The sequence below is a fragment of the Taudactylus pleione genome, unplaced genomic scaffold (genome assembly GCF_031769625.1).
Source record: "Taudactylus pleione unplaced genomic scaffold, aTauple2 ptg000602l, whole genome shotgun sequence".
Taxonomy (NCBI): domain Eukaryota; kingdom Metazoa; phylum Chordata; class Amphibia; order Anura; family Myobatrachidae; genus Taudactylus; species Taudactylus pleione.
Window position 1 is genome coordinate 4453296 of NW_028285004.1, and position 13585 is coordinate 4466880.

Genomic DNA, 13585 nt, shown 5'->3' on the forward strand with positions numbered 1-13585 from the left:
TTTCAAATATAAAAGGTATAGTGTATAGCACTCCCCTATAGTATGGGTGTCAGCTCAAACAGAAGAAGTACAGCATTGGTGATCTGCTGTTAATAGACTTATGAAAACATTGAATCTGTTTAAAAGCGCCTACGTGCTAAACAAAGTGCTGTGCGTGCATAAATATTATTAATAAACTTCAAAAATAAATAATAATTAATAAATATTATTAATAAACTTCAAGAAGATCAGTATTAAATATCTGTGTTCTTTTAACCAATAAAGTGCAGAGTGCAAATGTGAAACAATTTCCTTAATAACACAAATAAAACAGTGGTACCATCTAGGAAAGTGCGAGTGAAAATAAAATATTACTCAGACTATAATATACGTAAAATACACAAAATTTATTTTAAGACAAGAAACATAGTATAAAAATCAAACAATAAAAAATATAAGTTTTATGCAGAAATAAATGTGCTATACACAGCAAATACAAAGTTGTCACTGACTGGTATATGGGGGTATGCACAGATAAATAAATATTATAAAAAAGACATAACAATAAATATAGTTTAAAAAAGGATTCTGCGGCTTATCTGATAAGGATGTTAGTAAAGTTCATGAGAGGTAAGTGGAGCATCCAACGCGTTTCATCTGCCAATCAGACTTCTTCAAGGAATGAAAAGCTCCTGTGGGGTGTCTGGTTTATAAACCCCCTTAATAGGGACAAACTAGCCTCAATTTGTAATCGATTAGGTCACTTCCGGTTTTTGTGTAATAATTGATTCAGTGACCAAAAAAAAAGCCAAATAAATAGATCAATGGTAGTGTGAATGGAATAAAAAGTGGTATCACGCTATTAGTTCAATAAAAAATGCATACAGAGATTCTTTTATTTCTATAAGTTGCGAAATGAGTCCTGCACGTTATGTTACTTCCGCCAGTCTTACGATCTCCCCGAGCGGCACTTCCGCCCTTCTCCTCGGGTCAATCTATGAAGCGTCATCATTGGCTGGTTACGACATCCGCCTTTGAGACGCGTCACTTCCATTCATGTATTCATCCCGGTAGCGGCCATCTTGGTCCTCGCTTAGGTGCATCGCGGCCATCTTTGTCCACCCGATTTCTCCTCGTGGTGTCCTGTCATCTGCGTTTCTCCATCTTTGTTCAACTTGTAGCTTCCGCCCTTGTTGTGAATGTTGTGGCTATTAGTCATCACGCAGCATCCGCCCTTACTGGCAGAATAATCTTCAGCCATCTTTCTCCTCACATATGAACGGTGTTGCCATCTTGGTCCACCCATGGATTCAGGCCATATTATTCTAATAATAGAAATCAAATAATTATAGGCATTTTTTTATGTTACCAGCAGGCGCCCGGCTGCAGGGAAGGAGTCGCCGGGCGCCTGCTGGTAACATAAACTCAGCAGGTGCCCGGCATATGGAGATGGCAGCATCAGCGCCTTCTCCATATGCCTCTCGGCGGCGGGCGGGTCAGTGCTGGAAGTGCTGGTATACCATACCGTTGTATACCGGCTCACTTCGAGCACTGTATATATATATATATATATATATATATACTGCTCACAGAGGTAGCACTCAGAGAACTTCCAATAAGGTCAGAAGAATAGCAATAATTTAATGCAAATACATCAATGTTTTGGGGCTACACGCCCATTCCTCAGGATGCAAAGTACAGATAAAAAGTACAACAAACAAACATCGAGTAAAATAGCTCACCCCTCTTGACGCGTGCTGCTCCTCTCACTCACTGCGCCGGGAACAGACCCGGAACTGGAGCAACAGGATGCGCTGGAAATTGCATTCAATCTGCCCCAAGGTCAGCATTACGGCTGACCTTGGGGCAGAATGTGGGTCTTGAGAAAGGTCCCTGCATGGACCAAAACGTCGACCAAAGACAACTGTCGTCTTAACTGATGAAAGAATAAAGTGCTGAGTATACTTTTCTCTTTTTGGATTAAGCCTGGTGAGTGCACTCTTATTTACTTGGATATATATATATATATATATATATATATATATATATATATATATATATATGCAAACCGGCACAGACAAGCACTCCAGGTGTTTCCAATAGTGCCTGGGTACACATCCAGGGTTGCTCACAAGCTCCCACACACTGCTGCTGGTGTAGTTCTTTTATGAAGTCCCTGGAGTGTTGCCCTTTGCTGTGTTTCTATTGAAGAGGACCACCAATTTGTCTCATAAAGGGATTTTTTTGCAGGGATAGGGTATGATTTAGATTAGGGGTGAGCGGGTTCAGATTTCTGAAATCCGAACCCCCCCGATCCGAGTCTGGCTCGACTTTTCCCGCCTGACTCGGATCTGAAATCGAGGCAAAACATCATCATCCCGCCTTCCGGGTCTCGCGGGTTTTGGATTCTATATAAGGTACCCTCGTCGGCGCCATTTTCTCACTTGGCTGTGGACAGTGAAGAGGGAGGGTGGGAGTTAGGGCTGGCTGGGCTGTGTAGTGTAGTATAGTGCAATGTAGTGTTGTGCTGTGCTGTGCTGCTGTTGTCCATAGGGGCTGTGTCCACTCCTCCAAAGTCCATAGGGGCTGGCTGTGTTGTGCTGTGCTGCTGTTGTCCATAGGGGCTGTGTCCACTCCAAAGTCCTGTGCAGTGTCCCAGTCCTAAAGGGGTGCTGTAGTGTTGTCCAGGGGGTGCTCTGTCCATCAAGGGTGTTCCCCCCAAGTGCAAAAAAAAAATATATTTTTTCTGTGTTTGTGAATTGTGTGCGCAGTAGCCGCTCGTGCATCAACAAAGTAGAGCCAAGTGTGCGCCTGTGTCATAAGTAAAGGGCCGGCTGGCTCATCCGTTAAAGGGTGCTGTAACACCCAAAATGCACTCCAAATAATCTATTTTTTTTTCTGTTTGTGAATTGTGTGCGCAATAGCCGCACGTGCATCAACAAAGTAGCGCCAAGCATGCGCCTGTGTCATAAGTAAAGGGCCGGCTGGCTTGACCGTTAAAGGGTGCTGTAACCCCCAAAGTGCACTCCAAACAAAATAAAAAAATATTTTCTGTGTTTGTGAATTGTGTGCACTGTGGCCGCATGGTTATCAACATAGTTGCGCCAAGCGTGTGCCTGTGTCATGCGTAAAGGGCCGGCAGGCTTGACTGTTAAAGGGTGCTGTAACCCCCAAAGTGCACTCCAAACAAAATAAAAAAATATTTTTTGTGCTTGTGAACTGTGCGCAGTAGCCGCACGTGCATCAACAAAGTAGCGCCAAGCGTGCGTCTGTCTGTCATAAGTAAAGGGCCGGCTGGCTCATCTGTTAAAGGGTGGTGTAACCCCCAAAGTGCACTCCAAACAAAATAAAAAAATATTTTCTGTGTTTGTGAATTGTGTGCACTGTGGCTGCACGTGCATCAACAAAGGAGCAGCGCCAAGCGTGCGCCTGTGTCCCATAAGTCTGTTAGAGGGTGGTGTAACCCCCAAAGTGCACTCCACAAAAAATAAACAATTCTTTTTTTTCTGTGTTTGTGTGCGAAATGTATGCGCAGTAGCCGCACGTGCATCAACACAGCAGCAGCGCCAAGCATGCACCTGTGTCATAAGTCAAGGGCTGGTTTGGACATCTGGTCCGGACTGAAGGACGTGCCAACAATTTCTGACATGTCTACTGTCACTGCATATGATACTACTGTCACCACTGACAGAATGGTGGAGGAATTATTTTCTGTGTTTGTGAATTGTGTGCACTGTGGCTGCACGTGCATCAACAAAGGAGCAGCGCCAAGCATACGCCTGTGTCATAAGTAAAGGGCTGGCTGGCTTGTCCGTTAAAGGGTGCTGTAACCCCCAAAGTGCACTCCAAAAATAAAAAATTCTATTTTTTTTTTCTGTCTTTGTAAATTGTGTGGGCTGTAGCCGCACCTGCATCCTCAAAGCAGCAGCGCCAAGTGTGCGTTTGTCTGTTAAAGGGTGATGTAACCCCCAAAGTGCGCTCCACAAAAAATAAAAAATTCTTCTTTTTTTTCAGTCTTTGTGAATTGTGTGGGCTGTAGCCGCACCTGCATCCAAGGACAATTGCATCTTGCACCTCTTTTTTCTCTTTGCATTATGTACTGTTTGGGGCCTAGTTTTTCAAACTGCCATCCTGTCTGCCACTGCAGTGTCACTCCTAGATGGGCCACGTGTTTGTGCCGCACACTCGTGTCGCTTAGCATAGTCATCCAGCTACCTCGGTGTAACCTTTTGGACATAAAAACACTACTGTGAGGTGTGAGGTGTTCAGAATAGACTGGAGATAAGTGGAAATTAAGGTTATTGATTTAATAATAGCATAGGAGCAGAAAAACCAACACATTCTGTGATTTTAGCTGTTTTTATGCTTTTTTTTCAAAAGAATACAGATCCAAAACACAAAACCCAGAACCCAAAACATGGAAGGGTGGTTTTGGCAAAACCAATCCAGATCCAAAACATGAAGAAAGATCCAGATCCAAAACCAAAACACGAAAAGTGGCCGGTGCACACTCCTAATTTAGATGTAGATGCAATGCCGTTATTTAAACAGATTAAGTGATTGTTAGCCATTACGCATGCATGTAAGCTGTACTGTACACACACAATGATTGAACTGCGATTATCCTCACACGGAAGATTCACTCGCAAAGTAAGTGACATGTAGTCAGCATTTGGGGGAGGTAACAGGGGTGGTTAGAAAATTTGCTGGCATGTTGGTCCAATTAAACACTGTTTTCTGAGCGTCCATAAATTAGTCACTGCATCCTTGCACACAGCAGGAAGCTCTCTCTGTGCCTGAAGACCCGATATGTCTGCGACAGTTTAGACGTACTCAGAAGGCTAATGGCTGCCTGATGTGCATTTGAGGTTTCTGATATTGTGCATGAACGGTAGATGCTATCAGTGGGCTTCTCTAAATACTGGACAGTGAGTCATTAGCCTATTTTAGCAATTGCGAACTGTGAGAGATCGCAGGCCCATAGTTTTGAAGACACAAGACCCCCAAATAAATACTTTGCCTAGGACCCTATGGGATCTTAATCCAACTCTGTAAGCAAGGCATGTGCACCATGTTCCTAGATACTATGCGCAGTATACTCATGCACATTACCAGAGTCTGCTCGGGAACTGCATCCATGAAAGAATGGGGGGCACACAGAGAAAGCACATAGGACCCCTCCCCTCTTAAGCTGCTACTGAAACACACACGGAATACTAAATACAATAAAAAAAATAAACTATTAACTTATTTATAAAATAAATCCCACTGTTTTCATTAAGAAGCACTCCCACTCACCTAGAAAACCTGACCTTAGTACTATGCAACTAAAATTTAAATGTGTAATGGTGCGTACACACTGGGCGATTAAAGTGGACGACTGAACGATAACGATATCGTTATCGTTCAGTCGTCCACTTTATCGTCCATTTTTACCTCAAAAAACTATGAACGATAGCGACGATGCGCGTCCCCGCGGGTCGTTCGTCATTATCGTTCATCGGGTTAACATGCAAGCCAACCTGACGATTTTGTCAGTTTGCTGCATGTTATGGAATGGGGGAGAGAGCCCGGCGCTGAACGATATTGTTAATGATATTGTTCAGCGGGTGTGCTCAATGTCATGAACGACATTGAGCACAGCCTGCCGGGGACATACTAGACGATATCGCTCAGGGAGCATATAGTCTAGTGTGTACGCACCTTAAGTGTTGACTCTTTGATAGAGCTACCCATACTTGCTTACTTTTGAAAACTACTTTCAGGGAGATTGTAGAAAGCAGTAGAATGAGCCGCATGTAGAACGGCTCTCCGCTGTCGGGGCGTGGTCAGGTCTGCCCAAAGGGTGTGTTTAGCTCCACCAATGAGCATATCTATATCCACTGAGGGGTTTGTCCTGCTGTGGAAGTTGAAAACTATAGTACTATGAGCAGTATGCTGCCAGAGCAAGTTTGTGTATGGGTAGTAACAAAGGACAAATGGAAGTCCCGCCTAATTCACTACAAGTGTGGTAATCTGATACACGCCCCCTCCCCTCCTCATTAAAAATATGTTCCCAGATCCTTCCTACCTTCTTTAAAATCAGACCCACCGCTGATTGGACAGCCTTCCTCAATTATGATCATACACCATTACTGACAACCCCCCACCTCAATTATGATCATACACCACACTTGACAAACTCCCTCTTCAATTGGAAATCCCCTAGTCCTGACAATCTCCCCCTCCTTCCTCAATATACTTTATAATTAAATAAGTCTCAAAGCTGACAACTCCCGCAATTAAAATCACAGACTTGTCCCCCAAACCAAACAACCCCTTCTTCCTCAATTAACATCATGTCCCAGAAGTGTCCTTCCCTTACCTGCCACCCCTCCCCCCTCAATTACTAGCATGATCCAACTGCCTCAAATCTGGTAAATACAAATCCATTTTAAATGAGACCTCAGATCCATGGGGGTGGCCCATTACTCAACATCCTCCTGCTGCTGCTGAGGTCCCTCACATCTTCGACCCCGGCTCTCTCCCACTCTGCATGGCACAGCAGTTTCCAGGAGCATCCACTGCCTGGCACCTAGCCGTGGACCCAAATTCTTTGACATGTACCGCCCTGGGGAGGGGGGGAATGCCCTCCTGACCCCTACTTACACCACTAAGGTGGTGCGCATGTGGTGCTTGGACCGGCTGCAGGGGATGGGAAGAGGGCGCTACTGCTATCGTCGCTGTCAGTCCCTGCCATCAGACAGACTCAGAGCCGGCACGGCAGTGAGTGATTTGGCAGTGCTAGGCGGCCACAACTTCCTGCAACCCGTGGTGGCCGGCCTATCTTATTAAGCTAAATTACGTCACATGTCGTGACATCCTCGCACCTGGGCCCCGTCCCCGTCACAGCCGACTTGTGCATGCACAGGGCATTTTTCGACGGGGCAGTGGGGAAATCGGGGGGGTTCTTTACACTTTCTGGGGTAGCGGGAGCTCCTAGCTTATAGCAGGAGGCTCCCACGTAAATCGGGAGGGTAGGTAAGTATGGAGCTACCTATAGGAGCGAAACACGTTAGGAGAATATCACAGTGGTCCCAACTTGCCTGGTAACTGGAAGAAGACCTTTGAAATCTGACTGTTAATTTAAAAGAGACACTTCAGTGTTCTTTACCCGTTTGATTACCGTAGGAGGTCCTGGGAGCTTGGCCTCCGCTACATACTGCCGCACTGCTGTAGGCAAGCCCCGTTCCGGAAGAGCATTTGATCACCTCGCTGCTGAAAGTGAGCCGTAGTCCGGATTAGCATCTGACCACCGCACTGTAATTCATATTGCTACACAGGTGCATGCTCCTGGAGGGAGCGGGTGGGCTGCTCCATTCCGTTTAAACACAACCTTGCTACAGCTACATATATGCAGTTACAACGTATCCATTTTTTCAGAGAGAAATTGGAGTTGTTTGATATTGGAACATTGAGGGCTGTAAGTTGAATACTCCTTCTCATATTGGGGGATATGTATCAACAGATTTTTCCAGAAAAAAAAGTGAGAAAAAGGATTTTAGTCTAATTTTCGCTATAAATAAGTATCGTGGGAATGTAAGAAAGTCTATCATTATAAATTTTGCTATTTTTTTTTTATTTTTGCTTTTTTTATTTATTTTTTTCTATTGAAAATGAATGAAACCTTTATGTATCACTGTTTTATCATGCATTTGTTACGAAACTTATCATTCATGTTTTTTGTCAGCCTTTGCTAGCATTAATTGTATTAGGGCATCATAAATCTTCCTATAAAATTAATTTTTTTCCTCCTTTTTTGTGAAATAAAGTACTTATTTATAATCGAAATGACCAATGCTATATATATATATATATATATATAGATTTTTTTTTTTTTTTAATAAACATTTTTATTAACTATAACCTATATTCTCTTTTTTATCATTAGAATGAACATTTGCTTTTATTGTCAGATAAATGGGTGCACAATTACAATCACATACTTCTCCTGTAGAAGAATGGAGTTGTTTTCATTATGGTGAGTGGCAAGCTCTGTATACAGTATATATATATATATATATATATATATATATACACACATACACACACACAGGGGATGGCACTCCGGGTCAATATAGAAATAATTCAGCCCACACAGCTATGGAAGGTCAACGTTTCAGAGGTGCTACCTCTTTTATCAATTTGATAACACCTCTGAAATGTTGACCGTCTATAGCTGAGTGGGATGAATCATTTCTACATTGTCGAAGCTGGATGATTGGCTGAGACCAGATCTTAAATTAATATCGGGCGACGCCATCTTGTGTTGCCCCTGACGACGCCATCTTGCGTCGTCAGCATGAAACCATTGTGTGCGATGCTAATATGCGATTATTAGCATTGTGCATCTGCATTGCTACCGCATATTGTTAAAAGTCCTACCATACCCCATACACACATTAATTAAAACATAAAATAAACAAGATGCACAGCGCACATTTGCACTGTTTATCAAAGCACTCTACACATAAACGCACCACGCATATTACCGACTATACACATATCATCACATATCACTTATAAAAAGGTTCCTCCACAGTAAAAGCTAAATATTAGAGGTTTTATGAGCGAATACTTATGTTGTGAAATGTAATGTATACAATATTTAAGGTACATAAGCTAGTTGACATATCATGTTTGGTACCATTCTAAAGCACTGTTTGTGTGCAGATTTCCAGTTTGACCCGCAAGGAAATCGCATAATGCGTTCGCAAGATATGAACAATATGAAAATAGTGGTTAGAATGTGAAACTGTATGAAGTGTTTTTTACTAATTTAAAACCAGTTCTTTGGCGGGAAAACCACACAAAGCAACATCTGAGGAACTTGAACATACCCCTAGTGATGCTATATGAACTGTCCAATGACCTGCATTGTACCAGAATGTCCACGAGCAAGATCCAATGGAAACCCGTTAAGTAGTTTCTTTGTTCTGGGAGGGTATATAGCTTGCATACTGGTTCTAGTGTACAGCCATTCTTTTTGGATGACCACGGGCTTCTGGACTGATGACTGTATACTGGGACCAGTGCGCACGCATATGTATTGGGCTGTATCTTATATTCTGTATTTAATTGTCTTTGCGCTAATTGTGCTAAATGAAGCGTGTAACTTTCTTTTATTGCAATAAGAACTTTTGTGCTTTGGAACCACAATAATTGTCTGGATAGCGATTATTTCTCTCTAGCAATTAAAGGGTATTCATAGATGGGGGCTTGCAGTTGATATCACGCCACCATAATTGGCACGATAGCAAACGTACCTCAATTCCGCAACAGAGGGTGGAAGGCACCATAAGCGGGCAAGAACACACTGTGTTTGAAACCCTGCTACCATTCAGTGTTGTGGAATCGATGTCCTTTATTGTGTGATCTTAAGGGGCGCTGATTAGGAACTTAGGGACAAGAGAGAAAGGTTTGTTTCTTTTATTGTTTGCGTTTTGTGTGCTAGTCGCATTATTGTGTATGTAACTAGTCGCAAAATAGTGTAATTTTTATTTCCGCGCTTTTGTGTATCAGTCGCATTATTGTGTATGCGACTAGACGCACAATAGCGTATACGTGTTTCCGGTATTGCTGCCACGTGTTCAAGCTAATTTTTTAAGATTGCATTGTTGCATTGATAGCGTGATTAGATTGTTTTAAGTCTCTTAATCATACTGCCATATCTGAGAAAAAGTGTCATTTCTTTTCTGCGCAGAAAAGGTGCATGATAGACATATATTTGTAGTGAGAATAGGGGTACTGGGTGTTCCCTATTAGTAGGGGTACTGTGTGTTCCCTAGACCTAGGAGTACTGTTTGTTTCCTGGGTACACAAAGCAGGTGTATTGCAGAAAGGGGTGCTGTGCGTTCCCTACTGATAGGGGTACTGTGTATTCCCTAGAGGTGAAATCGTCTCTCAGTGTGATCGCAAAATCCATTGATCAGTTAGATTCTTTGGGCATTGCGATTAAACCACATGGTTGGGGCAGACCGTGATTGTGAACTGAGTCGTGGTGGAGAAAATCACTGCTAGCAGTGGAGAGTACTCTAAAAGGGATTGTTTTTCTTTTTTTTCGGGGTACTGTGTGTTCCCGTTGGTGTGGGGTACTGTGTGTTCCCACTGGTTAGGGGTACTGTGTCTTCTCTATCCGGAAGGCAGGATATTGTATAGGTGGCATTCTGCTGCTTGTTGTACAGGTTGACTGTAATGATTAGTGAGTTGGTTGTACACAGCGGGTGAAGGGGAGTGGACGCAGCTTGTGAATTCGTCCACCAGTCCACATACTAGCGAAAAGTGCTTAGCATTTTCTCAGATGAGTGCCAGGCTAACGCTAGGTATGGTGGACAATGTGCTGCTTTTGAAAAGGCTGACAGGGTCGGCACGGCATATAATGCATAAGAAGTACAGACCGTATGCAACTACGCACTGTAATGTATAGGTTAGAATGACAAGGAAGTGTGTGAAACCTTATCTGAAGATTGGTAGTTTTGATGAGGACATATTGAACAATGTTAGAGATAGCATCTGTGTGGTGAAATCTCTGAAGAAAAGAGTAGAATATAACGATTGCTTGAAACTGTGGCAGCATGAGGGAAACGTGGCGTAGCAGTGTGCACGTGGCGCAAAATAGCGTCATGCGCACGACGCAAGGGAGTGCGCACATAACACAAAATAGCGTTGTGTACGCGCCATAAGGGAATGCCTATGCATGGCATGGTATCAATGTCAAAAGTACAGTTAGTAGTGCAGGCACACCTCCACCGCCCTATGTGGTGGGAGGTAAAGATACAGCCCATACCAAAAATGATGAAAATGTAACAAGTAACTTGAACCCTCTCCTGAGTAATTATAAGGAAAATATTCACAAAGCACATGATGAACCTGTTGTAATGTCAGCCATTTCTCATGCAGTTCAAATGTTAAATGTTCCTTCACAGCAGGTACAGGAAGTGCTACCACCCGCAGAAGCCATAGTGGAAACTGGTGTAAATAATATTATACGTTGCTGTAATAGACTGAACCCCCCAAGTACCAAGGCCAAAGGTAACGGTGTGGTAGGCATGCATCAAGTCCGGACAATAACAGTTCCGAACGGGAATCCGGACGCACGTGGTGTAGTGCCTACAAGGGAGGTAGCAATGCATTGTCCATGGACGAGAGCGGAGCTACATTCCATAATGAAAGATTTCTCTGACCCTAGAAAAGAGTTAGCAAAGTGTCACAGATTTATAAAAGATTTAGGTAATGCTCATGAGCCAACCAACAAATATTGGCAAGTGGTTTTATGGGCATGTCTTCCACACAATACCGACGTGAAAAAGTTTCTCACGGCTTGTGTATTGGATGGAGATAGTCCCTTAACTGACGAAAGTAATCAGGACAACATAACCCACATAATCACCTAATTGGCCGTATATTTTCCAGTGGTAGTTAACTGGAGTAAAAGTTTTACAATTAAGCAGGAGAGCGAGTCTGCAGAAGATTATTTTACCAGAGCGCTGCAGACTATTATCCAGTTCACTGGGACAGAGGACATAAAAGACAGCACGCACCACAGGGAAAGGGTCATAATGGTACTTATGGATGGTCTTAAAGACAATCTAAAGACCAGGGTTCAGACCTCACATACTGGGTGGAGGGGAATTACGATTGACACCCTCAGGGAAACTGCTATTGAACATGACAAAAACATCCTCAGGAAGACTGAAACACAGAGTGAGAAGCTAATGGCTGTTAGCATTCAAGCTCTTGAAACAATGCACCCACAGCCACCAGACACCTACTCACCTGCGCAGCTACAAGTTGTCAATACACATCATCCTTGCGCTGTCACAAATTACACAGCCATACCACACATATCACACTTGGCAACAAAACACATATCAACATTCCTTGCCTCAGAACACATTCCAAACACAGCCATAACCCCCATATCCACATCCCCAGCCATTATCTTTCCCCACTCCCCAACCCATACAACAACCTTTCAAACCATGCCTACCACAAAGGTGTTATAACTGCAACCAGAAGGGACACCTAATTAGGGACTGTAAAGCAAGGAAACAGGGAACTCCAAAACACCCCCAGAATGCAAGAAACTTTCAGCAATCGCCTGCTCACATAGTGGCAGTAAATGCTTTATTGGAGCAGGACAGTCAGCTCTAGGGGTCAGGTCACACCTGTAGTCTACAGCCAGTCAGGTTCTTTGATTTTTATATTGTACCTCAGCGCTCTACCTATGTATAGTATATTGTCTAAATAAATGAATAGATGTTGGTCTTTCTTAAAATTCTTTTATTTATCAATATATATTGCCCCTATCAGAATCATATACAGACTTTTTAACAGACACCTGCCGCGTCTATTGGCAGTATTGTAAAATGACAATTCTATGTTGTACCATGGATATAAAAGAATAACTTTTAACATGTGTCTGATTAAATCTCTGTATCAGATGAAAAGTAAATTGTTGCAACACATATATTAGATACTTTAAAATCTCCTGCTGGCACTAGGCGATTATAAGACATCCACATAAAACATTACAGCACGTATACATTACAAACTGACATTGGGGTGGGTGAGTGTGTGGGAGTGTGTGATAGACAAATATAATGGTGCTTAAGTGTATGTATTGGGGGGAGGGGGGGGATAGGGATTATGTAGTTGTATTGTCCGGATGGTGTCCCGTTATATTGGATCAAAGTTATTTTTGTATGGGGAACCTGGTGAGGTCGTCGTTGAATCAATGAATAAATGGCTGTTTGAAAAGTTTATATAGCCGCTGGGGTCTGGCCGTAATGAGCCCCGTGGGTGACTTACCCTTCCTGGGCTGCAGAGACTCCAGTCTCTTATTGTTGGCGTCACGGACGATTACCGCTGGACTTCTGCCGTTCAGGTCCGTGAGTGGAGCTTTACCTCTCCGGCTTCCAGAGATGCGAGTCTCTTCTGATTCCTTCAGGTGGTATAGGCGGTGAGACCCGCTCCGTCTGTCGCGTGGTCTGCGGTCCCGCTCTGATGTTAGGCTATCAGTGTGTACCTCCGGCGTGGCTTCAATGCAAGTTTTGTCAGCGTGTATACGCGCTGTCCTAGTCCTCCATATATGCTTGTCCTGCAATCCAGTGCTGGGTCTCTTTTCCTGCTTATAGTGTCAGTACACCAACGCGTTTCGGCTTTGTCTAGCCTTTATCAAGTGAGGTTAACTGTTAGTACTAGGAAAGAACCTGTAATGACGGTTGATGTAGCTGGTACTAAACATACTTTTCTTGTAGACACAGGGGCAACCAGATCAGTGTTAAAATCTCCATCCACTTTACAGGTGACACCTGCAAGACAGTACCAGCAATGGTTGTAACAGGTAAAGTGCAGCATTATCTGAATCTGCAGAGGTTACTATTGGGCCATTGCATACCAGGCATTCCTTTATCCTGGCAGCGGCAGCTCCTACTAACCTACTGGGAAGGGATTTGTTGTGTAAAATGGGATGTATCATTTATTGTACCCCTGATGGTATATTTTTAGATATCCCAGTGAGAGTTGTGCACGAGGTAAGGGATATATTGGACACTCCACAAAGGTT

At 43.3% G+C, this 13585-nt stretch overlaps 1 protein-coding gene across 3 annotated transcripts in view; it reads right to left on the reverse strand.

Annotated features, from left to right (window-relative positions):
* Positions 1–13585, reverse strand: part of LOC148480752 (beta-1,3-galactosyltransferase 2-like) — a 101946-nt gene that overhangs the window by 30344 nt on the left and 58017 nt on the right. The gene's annotated exons all lie outside the window — the stretch shown is intronic.